This window comes from Lissotriton helveticus, chromosome 8 (genome assembly GCF_964261635.1).
Source record: "Lissotriton helveticus chromosome 8, aLisHel1.1, whole genome shotgun sequence".
Lineage (NCBI taxonomy): Eukaryota > Metazoa > Chordata > Amphibia > Caudata > Salamandridae > Lissotriton > Lissotriton helveticus.
Genome location: NC_136069.1, coordinates 1,485,685,595 through 1,485,698,776, shown reverse-complemented (window position 1 = coordinate 1,485,698,776; position 13,182 = coordinate 1,485,685,595). Strand labels below are relative to the sequence as shown.

Here is a 13,182-nt window from a genome sequence, read left to right as displayed (position 1 = left end):
TGTACAACACCAAATATTAAACAACTTTTTAAACAGTTTAAAACTGTAAAAAATAAAAAAGGAAGCTACATTTTACCCCATTTTTTTTCTGACATGTAACGTAGAACAATTCCATTCTATATAAACAAATACTAAAATTAAAATAGTTTTTTTCAATACAGATTGTCACAATTACAATACCATTCAACAATAAATTAACAAATCCTCCAGTATATGTGTAAATTGATCTTTCTAATAATAAACTGCCCGTCTATTACCCCCAAAAAAGCAGGCGTATTCTTTTTCGCAATTTATAACATATAAATAAATGAACAGCACATATAAATAAATGAAAGCATATATTTCTATCAAGAATTGAATAATTTATTTTAATTTAATAAATCAATAAACACATTAATTCATTTAACAATTGTTAATTAATCAATATATTATTCACATAAACTGCTAACCACCCTAACCCCAATACTCATAATCTGAAACATACTGCATATGTAGACTTATTAACATATTGTAAATAATGAATTTAATATGCAAATTAATTATGATTCATCATTATAGATCTAATGAAATTAATATTTTTTCATAAAGATTATTACATCTTATAAAACACTTCCCCCAATACACTCACAGCCTTACACATCTGAAAAAAAGTATAACATAAAGTGTAACATGTAAAAAAATTAATGATACTTTTATAATTTATTCATATTTATTTGAAATTAGTTAATATGCTATTAAAATACAATATTATCCACCTCATCTCCAGCAAAACCACAATCCCCAAAAAGTAATGTATAAGCAAAAACTAAATCATTTACAAACAATAGTTTAACATATTTTTATATTTAAAATTGCAGCAGCATCTTTGACATTACCTCGCTCTGTGAGCCACGCAAAACATCGAAAAGGTTATTGGAAGGTTTGCCCTTATTTATAATTTCAGGCAATTCTTACTCGGAAATCGTATCAAAGTGTAACGATGACTACTGGGCCTCGGGGGTCAGTGTGCAATCATTTGGGGCAGAAGTGATTACTTAATAGACTTTACATTCTCTGCAAAGGAGATCGCTAGTTCTTTACATTTAAATGCTGGTATGGAGACTGTGCCGGTGGAGGGTTGGGAGTTTGATTGTTGGGTGATATTAAAAATTGCTTTGGCTAATTTTAAATTTAGCTTTGAAGGTGTGTGATTTGCAGTTTTTCCTGGCAGACCTCTTAGGGCCCGATTCCGATTTTGGACGGAAGGGCTCCGAACGATGGTCGGAGCCCTCCCGCCCGAATTGGAATGTGCCGGCCAGATTCCTTTCTGATCGAGCCATTCTGATGGGATCAGTCTGGGGGCACCTATGGTGCCCCTCTGTTGATCCCTGCACCCAAGGGCAGGCACCTTGGGATGCAGGCCATAGGGTGCAGGGATGAACTGCACCCCTCCATTTCACAATGCGAGCATGCATTCTGTTCAGAAAGCATGTTCCTATTGTGAAACATACGAGTGCGACCGAACAGGGTTCGGTCGCATCGTACTTGCAGGGATGTAACCGACGATAGTAGGTTGTTCAGTCACGGTTCCTGACTGATGTTGGACAGACTCAGGTCCGTCCGACATCAGAATCGGGCCCTTTGTAGTAAGATTCAAGGGTGAAAGTGCTTTTCTCCCGAATGCTTTTCAGCTGCTTCCGATTATTTCTAATTAGATCCTTTGAGAATTAGGGGAGGGAAGGTTTAGGTCATTTAGCCCTGCATTTCAGTTAAGCATATTCATTACCTTGGTTACCCATGCATTTACTTTATTCTTCTGTTGTGGGATTCGGGTCATTCTCAGGATCTGGGGTGGAAAGGATACCCCGAGATTGTTGATGTCAATGTATTTAGTGCCACAGAAACATGATTTTCCTTCCCTTGATTTTGAAGGGCTTCGAACGATGGTCGGAGCCCTTCTGCCCGAATTGGAATGTGCAGGCCGGATTCCTTTCCAACCGAGCCATTCCAATGTGCTAGGTTGGAAAGGAATCCGACTTGGATTTCTGGATGGCTTACGATGGGCTCCGAGAGCCCGTCCGCCGTCTGGAAATCCTTCAGTACTCCCCCAGTCGCCTCTTTACGACCAAGGGAGTACAATGGCAGTTTTTCACTGCCTTTTCGTGCCGGTGTTTCGGCACAAAATGGCAGTTGGAAACTGTCTTTGGGGGCTTCTAATAGGGCCCCCATGCGTGCAAGGCTGCCGAATAGCGGCATGGGGGCACCTATGGTGCCCCTCTGTTTATCCCTGCACCCGGTGGTAGGTACCTTGGGGTGCAGGCCATAGGGTGCAGGGATGAACTGCATTCCTCCATTTGACAATGCGATCATGCATTCTGCTCGGAATGCCTGTTCCCATTTTAAACATACGAGTGCGACCGAATAGGGTTCGGTGGCATCGTACTTGCAGGGCCGTAACCGACTATGGTATGTTGTTCCGTCACGGTTCCTGACCCATGTCGGACAGACTCAGGTCCGTCCGACATCGGAATCGGACCCATTGTAGTAAGATTCAAGAGTGAGGGTGCTTTTCTCCCAATTTTTTTTTATATGCTTCAGATTACTTCTGAATAGATCCTTTGAGAACCAGGGGAGGGAAGGTTTAGGTCATTTAGCCCTGCATTTCAGTTAAGCATATTCATTAACTTGGTTACTCATACATTTACTTTATTCTTCTGTTGTGGGATTCCTGTCATTCTCAGGATCTGGGGTGGGAAGGATACCCCGAGATTGTTGATGTCAATGTTTTTAGTGCCACAGAACTATGATTTTCCTTCTCTTGATTTGGATGGGCAACAGATTGCTTGAAAGAAATTCGCAAGTGGTCAAACTAATCCACAGGTATCATGTCTTTAGCGGTCAGATGTGTACCCTTGGAGATAATAAGATTTAGAATAGAGCTTTGTAGTGTGTTGGTTTCTGACAGTGTTGGATGAGGTGAACATGTTTGTTGTTATCTTCACTACAGAGAAGATTGGAGTGTCCAATGAAGATGAAGGTCTCTGAGCATATCAGCTGTGACGATATGACTTTAATGCATTCCTTGATTAATATGTTTTTTTTGCCAGGACAGTGGTTCATGACGTTCGTTCTGGGATTCTAAATTTTGAAAGCACCGATTCCAAGAGATAGACAATGGAAGGAAGGGAAATTATAAGTTGGAAGTGACTTGCAGCTAAGCATGATCCTATGAAATACTGCTACACAACTGCCTTGTTTGATTTTACTGTCACTGGGGAGAATGGAATAATGTGGAGATAGAAAAAGCTCTAACACATTGTTTGAAGTGCCATTCACTCACATTTCTGTGAGAACTAGGTAATCAAACTTTAGGTTCACAGCTGTTTCTGAACGTGTCAGTGTCCAGAACTAACTTAGTGCTTTTACCTTAGGGAGCAACAGAAATCCGCTGAGATGGTAATTCCCAACTTCTCTGCCACCCTAATACCATCACATGACTAAACACTGTGGTGAACTCTAATAGTGGAAGTGGAGTGAGTGAAGGATAAAGCTGATGGAGCAGGGTTTTGAGAAAATAAAACCTGCTTGGATTAAGTCCTCAGTAATATTTACTAACAGTGTGCTGTGTAAATAACGTGCAAAAACACGAAAAACATAGGAAAATGCTTTGCACATGCGTGCACTAATGCGGAGACTAATGCATGAAAGACTAGGCTGCATTTATGTTCTGCTTTGAAATAAAATTAAAATAATGCCGCTTTTGCTCATTAATGCTCTTGCTAGGAATATAACGTGGGATAGTGCAATGGTGAGTGGTAAATAGTGAGAAGTGCATTTCATGAAATTAATAATGTCTGTGTTTTGTTCATCGTAGTGAAGCAAGCATGGACCTACATTTCTGCATGCAAGTTGAGGGTTAAAGAAATAAATACGAATAATTAAGCTGAAAATCGAGCTCTGAGAGAGAATGGAGAAGGCACAGGAAGATAACCTTCAAAGAATATTGCATGTCTGCCAAGGAACGGAAAGATGCCGTGAGATCCAGAGGAAAAGTACAAACTTCTTCCGCAGAAGATGCAGAGATGAACAATGGAAGTGTTGAGGCTTGCAACATGTTATTTGCTGGAGGAAGTGTTTATTCACGAGACATGGTTAACATAATGTAAAAGGGTAAAACAAATAACTCTATGAAAATTATGAATGTGACTATGGTGGTGTGATAGAACACCCCCTAAATCAACCAATGAGAGACTGAGTTTCTGTAAATATTTCAACAAGTGTGGGTTGGACATGTAAGTTTTAGGGTATAATTGAGGTGCCCTAGGGGGTGTCGTTAAGAGCAGTTGGAGAAGACTTTGCTAAAGAGTAGAGGGAGATTGTCGCTGTCCGTCGGTTTGCTGATAGAGCCCTACCTGTTTCCTGTTCCTGTTCCTGCATCCAGTATCCTGATTGATTTTTATGTTCCCTGAATCTGTCTCAGGTGACCCTTGGTATCCCTGGTCAGGGGGTGGTATTGCTCTGATATTTCTTTAGGTTAGTATAGCTAAATGATCCGTACATTGCGTAATAATTTGCAAATGTATTTTGTCTCTGAAACTACTGTCTCTTCACCTATTCACTCCTTCATTTGCATTTATTCACTTTGATATGAGTTTGACACTGTTTGCATTAATAATGTTCTCTCTCTGTGATTGATGCTTTCTTTGCTTTGTAAATGTGTACATGTTGATAAACATTGTTAACCTTACATTGAGTTTGTGATTTTTTAGTAATATAGATAGATAGTTAGTACTTTTTATTACCATCAACTTCTCAACTTTATGTCCATTGACCAGAGGAAAGGAGTTGATATGCAGGCTCAGTTATGTATTTAGAGTGTTAGATACCAGTCTGTATAATGAAAAACTGATTTATTGTCAAACTTTGATTCACAGCACGTTCAGGGATTTGCATGTTGTTTGGTTAAATGTGTATTGACCTGTATTTGTGTTATCATTGATTATCGATCCTTGATTGGCACTGGATTAAAGCCATCTTGGCGTTGGATCTTCCAGGGTGTCCTCTACCAGAGTGGGCCTTTGGTCTCATTACGTCACTTTGGGATGAAGTGGCAGTCACTATAATGGAAAGCAAACGTTAAGCCCACTGCCTAAACTCCCACTATTATATTGTAATTACTACATATTATAAGTCTGTTTACAGGTGTCCTTGTTCTCATACTTATATATTTTAGTTTTTCTTAGAGATTAATGTGTTTTCGCACATCCTGCTCCTACAAGAAATGCCAGACATTTAGCAAGTATTGTCACATAATGCCTAAATATGTACTACTTCACCTTAAAACTTTTCAACATTTACCTTCTCTTTCTCCTTCCGGCTGTAAAATGAAACCACTCTGTATTTCCTATCAGTTTCTGCCACTGGTTTTCTCAATGTACTTTGCACTTGTGCAAATGTCTATTATTTTGCTAAAATCCCTTACAGCATGGTGAGTATACATAATTCACGACAAAGGGTTAAAATTTAGGACAAAAATTCAGACAAGAGGTCAAAATTCAGGACAAAACTTCGGGACAAAAGGTAAGTTTAACAGACACTTCAGCAGAGGTTGTACAATAGTATGTAAGTAAGCAAATAGACAACCACTTAAGCACAAGTAAAAATAAGTTTATATTAGCTTGAAACTATCGTGTACTTCACGGTTTTTCAGTATGCACGCAGCTTTGATCAACTGTGCATTTCTTTTTGTGGTATTTCATGTGATAATAATCTATTTATATGGTTACAGCACTGGGTTGTCCAGTCTGATATTTTGTTTACAGTTCATGGTCCTGAGCAGGCATGTTTGGTGAGAGAACAGTAAGGAAGATCTGCTCGGATAGACATTGTGAGATGTAAAGTGGCACGCCTAAAATGCAGCTAATCCATATCCAAACATATTCAACCATTTGCAAACCTTTCCATCATGTATCATTCCATCCATCATTTCACCCATCCACCCTTTCACTCATCCATCCATTATCTATCCATCCACCCTCTCACCCTATCTATCCACACACTCATCCATCCACTCTTCCAACCATCCATCCATTCACTCATCCATCCAGCCATTTACCCTTTTACCCATCCAGACACCCTTTCACTTCCTCATCCATCGACCCAGTCACTCATCCTTTCACACATTCACCCTTTCAGTCATCCACACATCCATCCTCCCTTTCTCTCTCCATCAACTCTTTCACTTGGACATCCATCCTTCCTTCCATCCACCCACCCATCCATCTACTCACCCACTCATGAATTCATCCATTGACCCGATCACTCATCCATCCTTTCACTCATCCATCCATCTTTTCTCTCATCCGTTCACCCTTTCACTCCTCCACTCATCTATCCAACCTTTTGCCCATGTCCCCTTCCTTTCACTCATTCACTCATTCATCCTTACACCCACCATTTCACTCATCAGTCCATCCATTCACCCTTTCACTTATGAATTCATCAATCCATCCATCATTTAACTCATCCAACCACCCACTGTTTCACTCATTATCCATCTATTCACACTTTCATTCATCCATTCACCCTTTTACTAATTCATCCAGCCATCCACCCATCCCTTCACTTACTCACTCACCCACCTTTTCACATTAATTATGAGCTGAGCCTTCGTCTGCAGAGTTGCAGACAGAAGAGACCCATCAGGAACTCACCTCTCACTGTAATTCCTAAAGCAAAGGGAAGGGTTCAAGATGCTCCTGCACATAGTCAATCTGAAACCTTGGAAGCCATTAGTCATGCAACAGTGCCAAAACGTGAGTTGACTGTGGCATGGTGTTGTTTCCAGGGCTTTACGTGGAATGATAAATCTGGGCATCTCTCCAAAGGGGGTGTTGGGATGTAATAAAGGGCGTAGCTTAAAACACCCAAGCTAAAAATCTGTGCTTAGCATATTGTGCAGCCCGAATGGTATTTTGCTGCTTCTGTCATTGCCTCCAGATATATAATACAACAAATAATGTTACTCCTACAACAAGCCAGAACAATAGACTTTGTCAATGGTTGTTAGTTGCATAAAATAAAAAAGTAGCAACCATGAGCAGCAACCATGGCTTTGTTGAATATACTACTCCACATGGCTTTCTGGACCCCCACTCGATTAGCCTCACTAGGCCTCAGGGAAAACGACTTATCCTGGAACTGCGGCAAGAAGAAGGGGGATCTAGCACATCTTATCTTCTACTGCCCTAAACTCAAAATGTTCTGGGCGAAAATCTTTGATTTCATAAATAGGGTTCTGGGGTACACACTAACACCTGAATTCTCCTCCCTCAATACCGCATTTATGACCACAGGACTAGAATCACTGCATGATAGGGATCTGCTGGACCTCCTACTGACCGCGGCAGTGAAACATGTCCTGTCCAACTGGAAGGACACAACTAAGACCTCATACAAAGGCTGGGTCAACTGGGTGACATACCTCAGAGGCCTGGATAGCATAGCCCTGCAACACTCACCCTGGAGACCAGCAACCAGGGGGATGTGGAAGTCACTCGACATGTATCTAGACTTCTACGAACCCCCGTGAGGCCACTCTGGCTCCCCAGGGGAGGTGTCGGTTTTGACAGAGGGCTACAAAACCAGACTAGGATCACTGTTATAGAACCCTTCTTGTATCTTATCTCCACCCTTTCTTTCCTATTCTCTCTCTTTCTATCATCCTTTGCCTAATTTCCCAGCAAGTCAATGTAGAGGGGATTAGCTAAACATGTATACCAAAGTACCTGTAACTACTGCAACACAATCTATGTTTGGCTGGAACATCGTAACAGAAATGCTAATGTACTTGTTTATAAAATAAATTAATAAAATACTTTGAAATCAAAAATGAATATAATATTGAAAATGCATCAGTTATAAAATGATGAGACTGTGAAGGAACTATAATCCTTTTTTTTTTTAACTTCTTTCACTACCTTATTATGATGAACTGGATTCTCTCATAGCAGCATTGGCGTTTTAATACATTTCTTCCTTATGACAGGATGCCCTGCCCTAGACCGAGGCAGGTGGAAGCCCTCCACATGCATTACCAGCCCAGAGTGGCCCATTGTCTTTCTGTATGTCGCAATCAGCCGCATACAGAATGACAATGGGCTTGGTGGGGCTGCTCTTGCTCTCAGAGGAGTGCAAGGCGGCCCGGCTCCATCAGGGCGTTGAGGATTCTCACAGGGAAACTGCGCTGTTCTCCAAGGGCCAAAATTACGGTCAAAAGGCATCCGTAAAAGGGATCATCGCAGACAACGGACGTGAGATCCAAATTACGGACGATCCGTGAAATTTACGGATGGTTGGTGACTCTAGGCACATGCCAGTCTGCAGTTTATGTGTGCGTCCACCTACAGTTTGATTCTGAGAAAGCAGGTACAGCATCCTGTGCCCCTTAGTTTGGGGTTCCAACAGAAAGCTCTATGCAGTGTTTTACAAAAGATCAGCAATTTGTTAGTCTGAATTGTGCAGTTGAGAGAGTTCTTGAAGATTGGACAGTTGGTGAGTCCCTTATTCTTCAGTGGGGGTATGATCTCAGAGATTTATTGCTGGATGTTTGGGACGGAGGAGGTGTCTTGAGACTGCTTATGGGTGGGTTTGTTTGCTACGTTAAAGTTCTCATCACTTTTCAAAAGTTGACTAAGGTTATTATCATCCAGTGTGAGAATAGTTTTGTTGTATCTGGGTTCACAGTTGCTTTTAGGTAGATTGACATCCAAGGTGTTGTTCTTCGGGGAGTGAGCACTTGGTTGCAGATGATGGGGTGAACAGTAGTTGAGTGTGAATAATGAAGTTGAGGAAGGCAGGGGAGGAATAGTTGGAGGTGGTGTGCTAGCTAAGGTGGTTGTTACACTGCTATTAGAGGGTAAAAGAGTGAGGTTGGTGGGTGAGCAGTAAGCTGATGAGTAAGGGTTGAGAAGGGAGGAGGAGCAGCGTTAAAGGTAATCTGCATTGATAAGAGGAAGAGTGGGAGGGAATAGGAGCTAAAAGTGGAAGGAAATATGCTAGAAGGCTGCTGGGTAGAGTAGTGGGTGAAATGGAGTAATTAATTGGGGGATGGCCGGTAAGTATATCCGGATAAGGTGGGATGGGGCAGAGTAGAGTGTTATAAGGGGCAAAGGAAGCATGGAGGGTTGGGGGATGGTTGTTCAGGGGAATGTTAAAGGGAGAGGTAGGCAGAACAGTTGCTAGGGGAGTAAGTTAGGCAATGATGGGGTAGAGGTAGAGCAGTGGCTTTTGCTGGGTAGCTGTGATGCTAGTTAGGTGGTAAAAGAGGAGGATATATTTAAAGTGGTGTAGAGAAATGAGGGTCCAGTCAATGCTGTGTGTATTGAGAGCAGGTAGAAGTGATCCATGCAGAAGAAAATAGCCCGTAAGGGTCATATCGGTAAAGTTTGATCCTCTGAAATCAGTAATGATATTGATCTGAACACAGACCTCAGCGATTCAAATCAATGCTTTTCAGGAATGCATTTCTTTTTGTATCCAAGAGCAAATAAGTCAGTGATGATCTTTAAGGTTTCTGTGACAATATCAGACATGGTTTACAAAGGGCTGAGTACAAAAACAAGTCATCAATACCTTACAATTTTGTCAAAAGCATCATCAAATACAGAATTTCAGTTGGCTGATCAGATATTTCATGGAGACCTGAAAACATATTTTTCCATAACCATGAAAAAGTTCTTTAGTCATACATCAAATTATCTGAATAGTCTAATAGACGAATTATATGTATTTAATAAGGCTCTATCAGTATTCAAATGAACAGGAAGCACAAAAAAGATTTGCTCAATAATGTAATGCACCACCAAACCTTTATAAGAATATCAGCAATCAAGTGTGTTTTAACACATCATATGATAGACACATTGAAGAAAGAGACACTTATGGGCATTAAAGGCCTCATTACAAATGTCCCATATAACGGCGATATTTGTTCATAGTGTTTTATATAGCGTGAACATGACCCGTGAGGGTATCAGAGCACTTTACAGTTGATCGGTAGTAAGAAACAAGAAAGCAATCCACAACATATTCAAAAGTGGTACTGGCTATGTTAGGTTACAAATTGACGATAGTCAACTTCCTTGGACAAGACAATGAAGTAATAGACATAGTCCAGAAATCAAGTAATAATCAAGGGTTAGATCATGAGTCAAATTGTGTGACCTAGAGCAGAAATTTGTTCATAAGTAGTATTTTAACATTTTTTTTTTAATATTCAGTTTAGGGGATCAGTCAGATTTCAGGTGGTAGAGAGTTCTAAATTCTCAGGACAATACCCAAAAAGGCTCTCTTTTGAAAGGAATTTGTGTGGTTTCAGTACCAAGGTGCTGGTGCTTCTAGAGGATCTACACCCACCAGATAATTCTAGTTTGTGTGCCAAGTACCTTGGTGTGTTGTAATGTAATGCTCTATAAGTCCTGTATGCTGCACCTTCTGTTACCGCATGCACAATAATTATGAGTTGTGGGGACTTTATCACATCTGGTGTGAAAAAATCCACATCCCCGGATAAAAAGGTAAAGTCTGATGAAATTCCCCAGGGGAAACCATGCATAGATAGAACCGAGTCATGCAGATGCTTGTGCTGTAAACACCAAAATCTGCATGCCATGCCCCATTTTGCAGGCAGGGCTTGTAATGGGCTCTAATTATCGCTCTTGATAAAATCAGAACACCTTGGAGTCAGATTTTATCATGTGATATAATTATCATACAGGACAGCTGGGCACACATAATGAGACCCTTAGCGGTTAATCCCAATATAGCGACATGTGACAACGCTGAATTTACCAATGAAATATCAGAAAGTCAGATACATCATAAAAATGGTATACTATCAACGAAAGGTGCCTCTAGATGTGTTGCCACCTTCAAGGCTAATCGCAGCACCTTCAGGTAGAAATTCAACATTTTAGATACAAAGGCATACCGACAAATTACCATAGAGTTTTGCAAACAGCAAGGCAGGCAACATTGAAAGAAATGTACTGAAGGTAAAGGAGGTCTTTCTTTTAATGCATCAAACCACAGCAACACTATTATTTGCAATGTTACAGGAGTCATGTAGAGGACATCATGTAATTCTTGGATATGTTATCGATTGCAAAAAAACAGACCTCAGTACCTCGACTTCCATCTGAATTTTGTCAAATGTCAGCAAGTAATAGTTCCAGCATCTTATCTATACATGGTAACGTTTACACACTTCGGACATCACTGTTTAGGTCCAACAGCATGATTATTTTCTTACTTGAGCCGAAAGAATTTACAAAATAGCCAATAAATAGTGTTATGTTTGGATTTGCTACCTCTTTCACTAATATTTCTGCAAAGGGAATTGAAAAGTCCAAAGGCCGGACAAAACATATTTGACCGTTGTTATTTTATTTCCTTGGTGGTAAACAGTGCTTGCTCCAAACACCTTTTACAACTGTATTATCAAAATAGTATTTTGGAGGATTGCAATGTGTAACTAGAACGTTAGGTGTGCAGCAGTTTTTTTTTGGGGTGATGTGTTCTGTTGTTTTTTTGCTGCATTATTGCAATGCCATTTTGTTGTGTTGTAGTGCGGTAGTTCTGTTCTTTTGTAACTTTTTGTTCAGATATGCCATGTTTTGTTTTAATGTTGTGTTGTTTAGGGTTGCTTTGTATACGTTAATATGTCATGTTCTTTGGCTAACTTTAAATATGTCGTCAGAGGCTGCCATATTTCCAGACACTTAGCATTCCCCGTGCTTACATTATGTTTTTTGATTTTCCCTTATATTTTGGACAACTCTCCGGCAAGCAGTATAGAGGGGCATAAGCACACATATGCTTCAAGCAATTATACGTCTAAGGTGGAAGACTTTTTTGAGTGTTATATCATACGCAGGAGGGATGAGGAATTTGCTGCGCTGTAGAAAATGTAGACAACCTTAAGGCACACAGACTGGTGTGTTGATAATTGTTCTTGTAAAGAGACTTTAAAATAATAAAACGCAAAACTTCATATGAGTGAGCTACTGCTGCCATTTATCAGGGGGGAGCATGAAGGATAATTGATAAGCATCTTTCAACTCTCCATAACAGACCATTCCATTTTTGCTCTTACAGCTATGCACATTCTTGAAAACGCCCCACCCCTCTGTAAATTTAAGTTTCAGACTGTTAATATTTGTGTAAAGAACCTCAAGACACTTTCAGAAGAGGCTTGAAGTTGAGGGCATCATTCACTTGAGCAGACAACAAATCAATATTCAAGAATTGGAGAAGGCATTTGGCAAAAAGGCAAGAGTAATGTTTATAATTGAAGGCAACTTTCACATCAGATGAAATGTACCACGGATAAGTATTACATTCGTTTTGTGGGAATAATCAGCAAATTTAATCTCAGAAGTTTGTGTCAACCATGCTGAAATGATAACAGTAGAGTGGAAAAAGATGAGTCTGGTATTAATCCGATCACAAAATGTATATATTTCCATGTCAAATTATACAGTGAAACAAAAAAGTTTAAAGTAAGTTTCATAGTTCCACCCGACAGTTTACATAAGAACACATAACCAATGGGCTGCGAGGTTTTTAAGAAAACTACCCAAGTCTCCTTTGCAGATTTCCTAGTCATTTCAATGACTTGCCAGCCAGCCATCTGCCTAAGAGGAACAACAAATGCAGCAGAGTTTGTAGTTGACAGCAAAACAGCTCACATGCTCCAAAAATAAAATTAAAAAATATTTGCTCACATTAATAGGCTCTTTTTAAACAACCGTCAGTATGAATAGACTTCTTCTTTAACTGACAAAATATGTTATTGACTCTGAAGGTGCAAAGCATGTTTTGCATCTAAGTGGTGTGCATTTTCCATGACGTAACAGTTTTCACTGCTTCCTTGTCATACACCAGCATAATACGACGGAAGAGGTGCAACAAACAATATACATTTTATGTCGAAAGTACTTTTGTGAAACTGTACAGTGAATGTTTTAGGACTGTAAATTATATTTATTTCATTTGTACAGTTTGTTAAGTTTACATAAACATCTCCATAATCATTTTTATGTGTAAATATTGAATAATTTACACCCAATGGTATGCTATAATAGTAAATCATGAATTTAAATTGCAAAACCAAGATCCACTTTCCTACACAATGCTGATTTA

At 39.9% G+C, this 13,182-nt stretch overlaps 1 protein-coding gene across 1 annotated transcript in view; it reads left to right on the top strand.

The window, feature by feature from the left end:
- The window catches only part of LOC144773425 (glutamate carboxypeptidase 2-like), a 508,326-nt gene extending 503,600 nt beyond the window's left edge, over positions 1-4,726 (top strand). The window contains exon 20 of the mRNA XM_078658419.1: positions 3,854-4,726. The gene's annotated coding sequence lies outside the window, so the exon portion shown is untranslated. The remainder of the gene's footprint in view (positions 1-3,853) is intronic.
- The last annotated feature ends 8,456 nt before the right edge of the window (positions 4,727-13,182 follow it).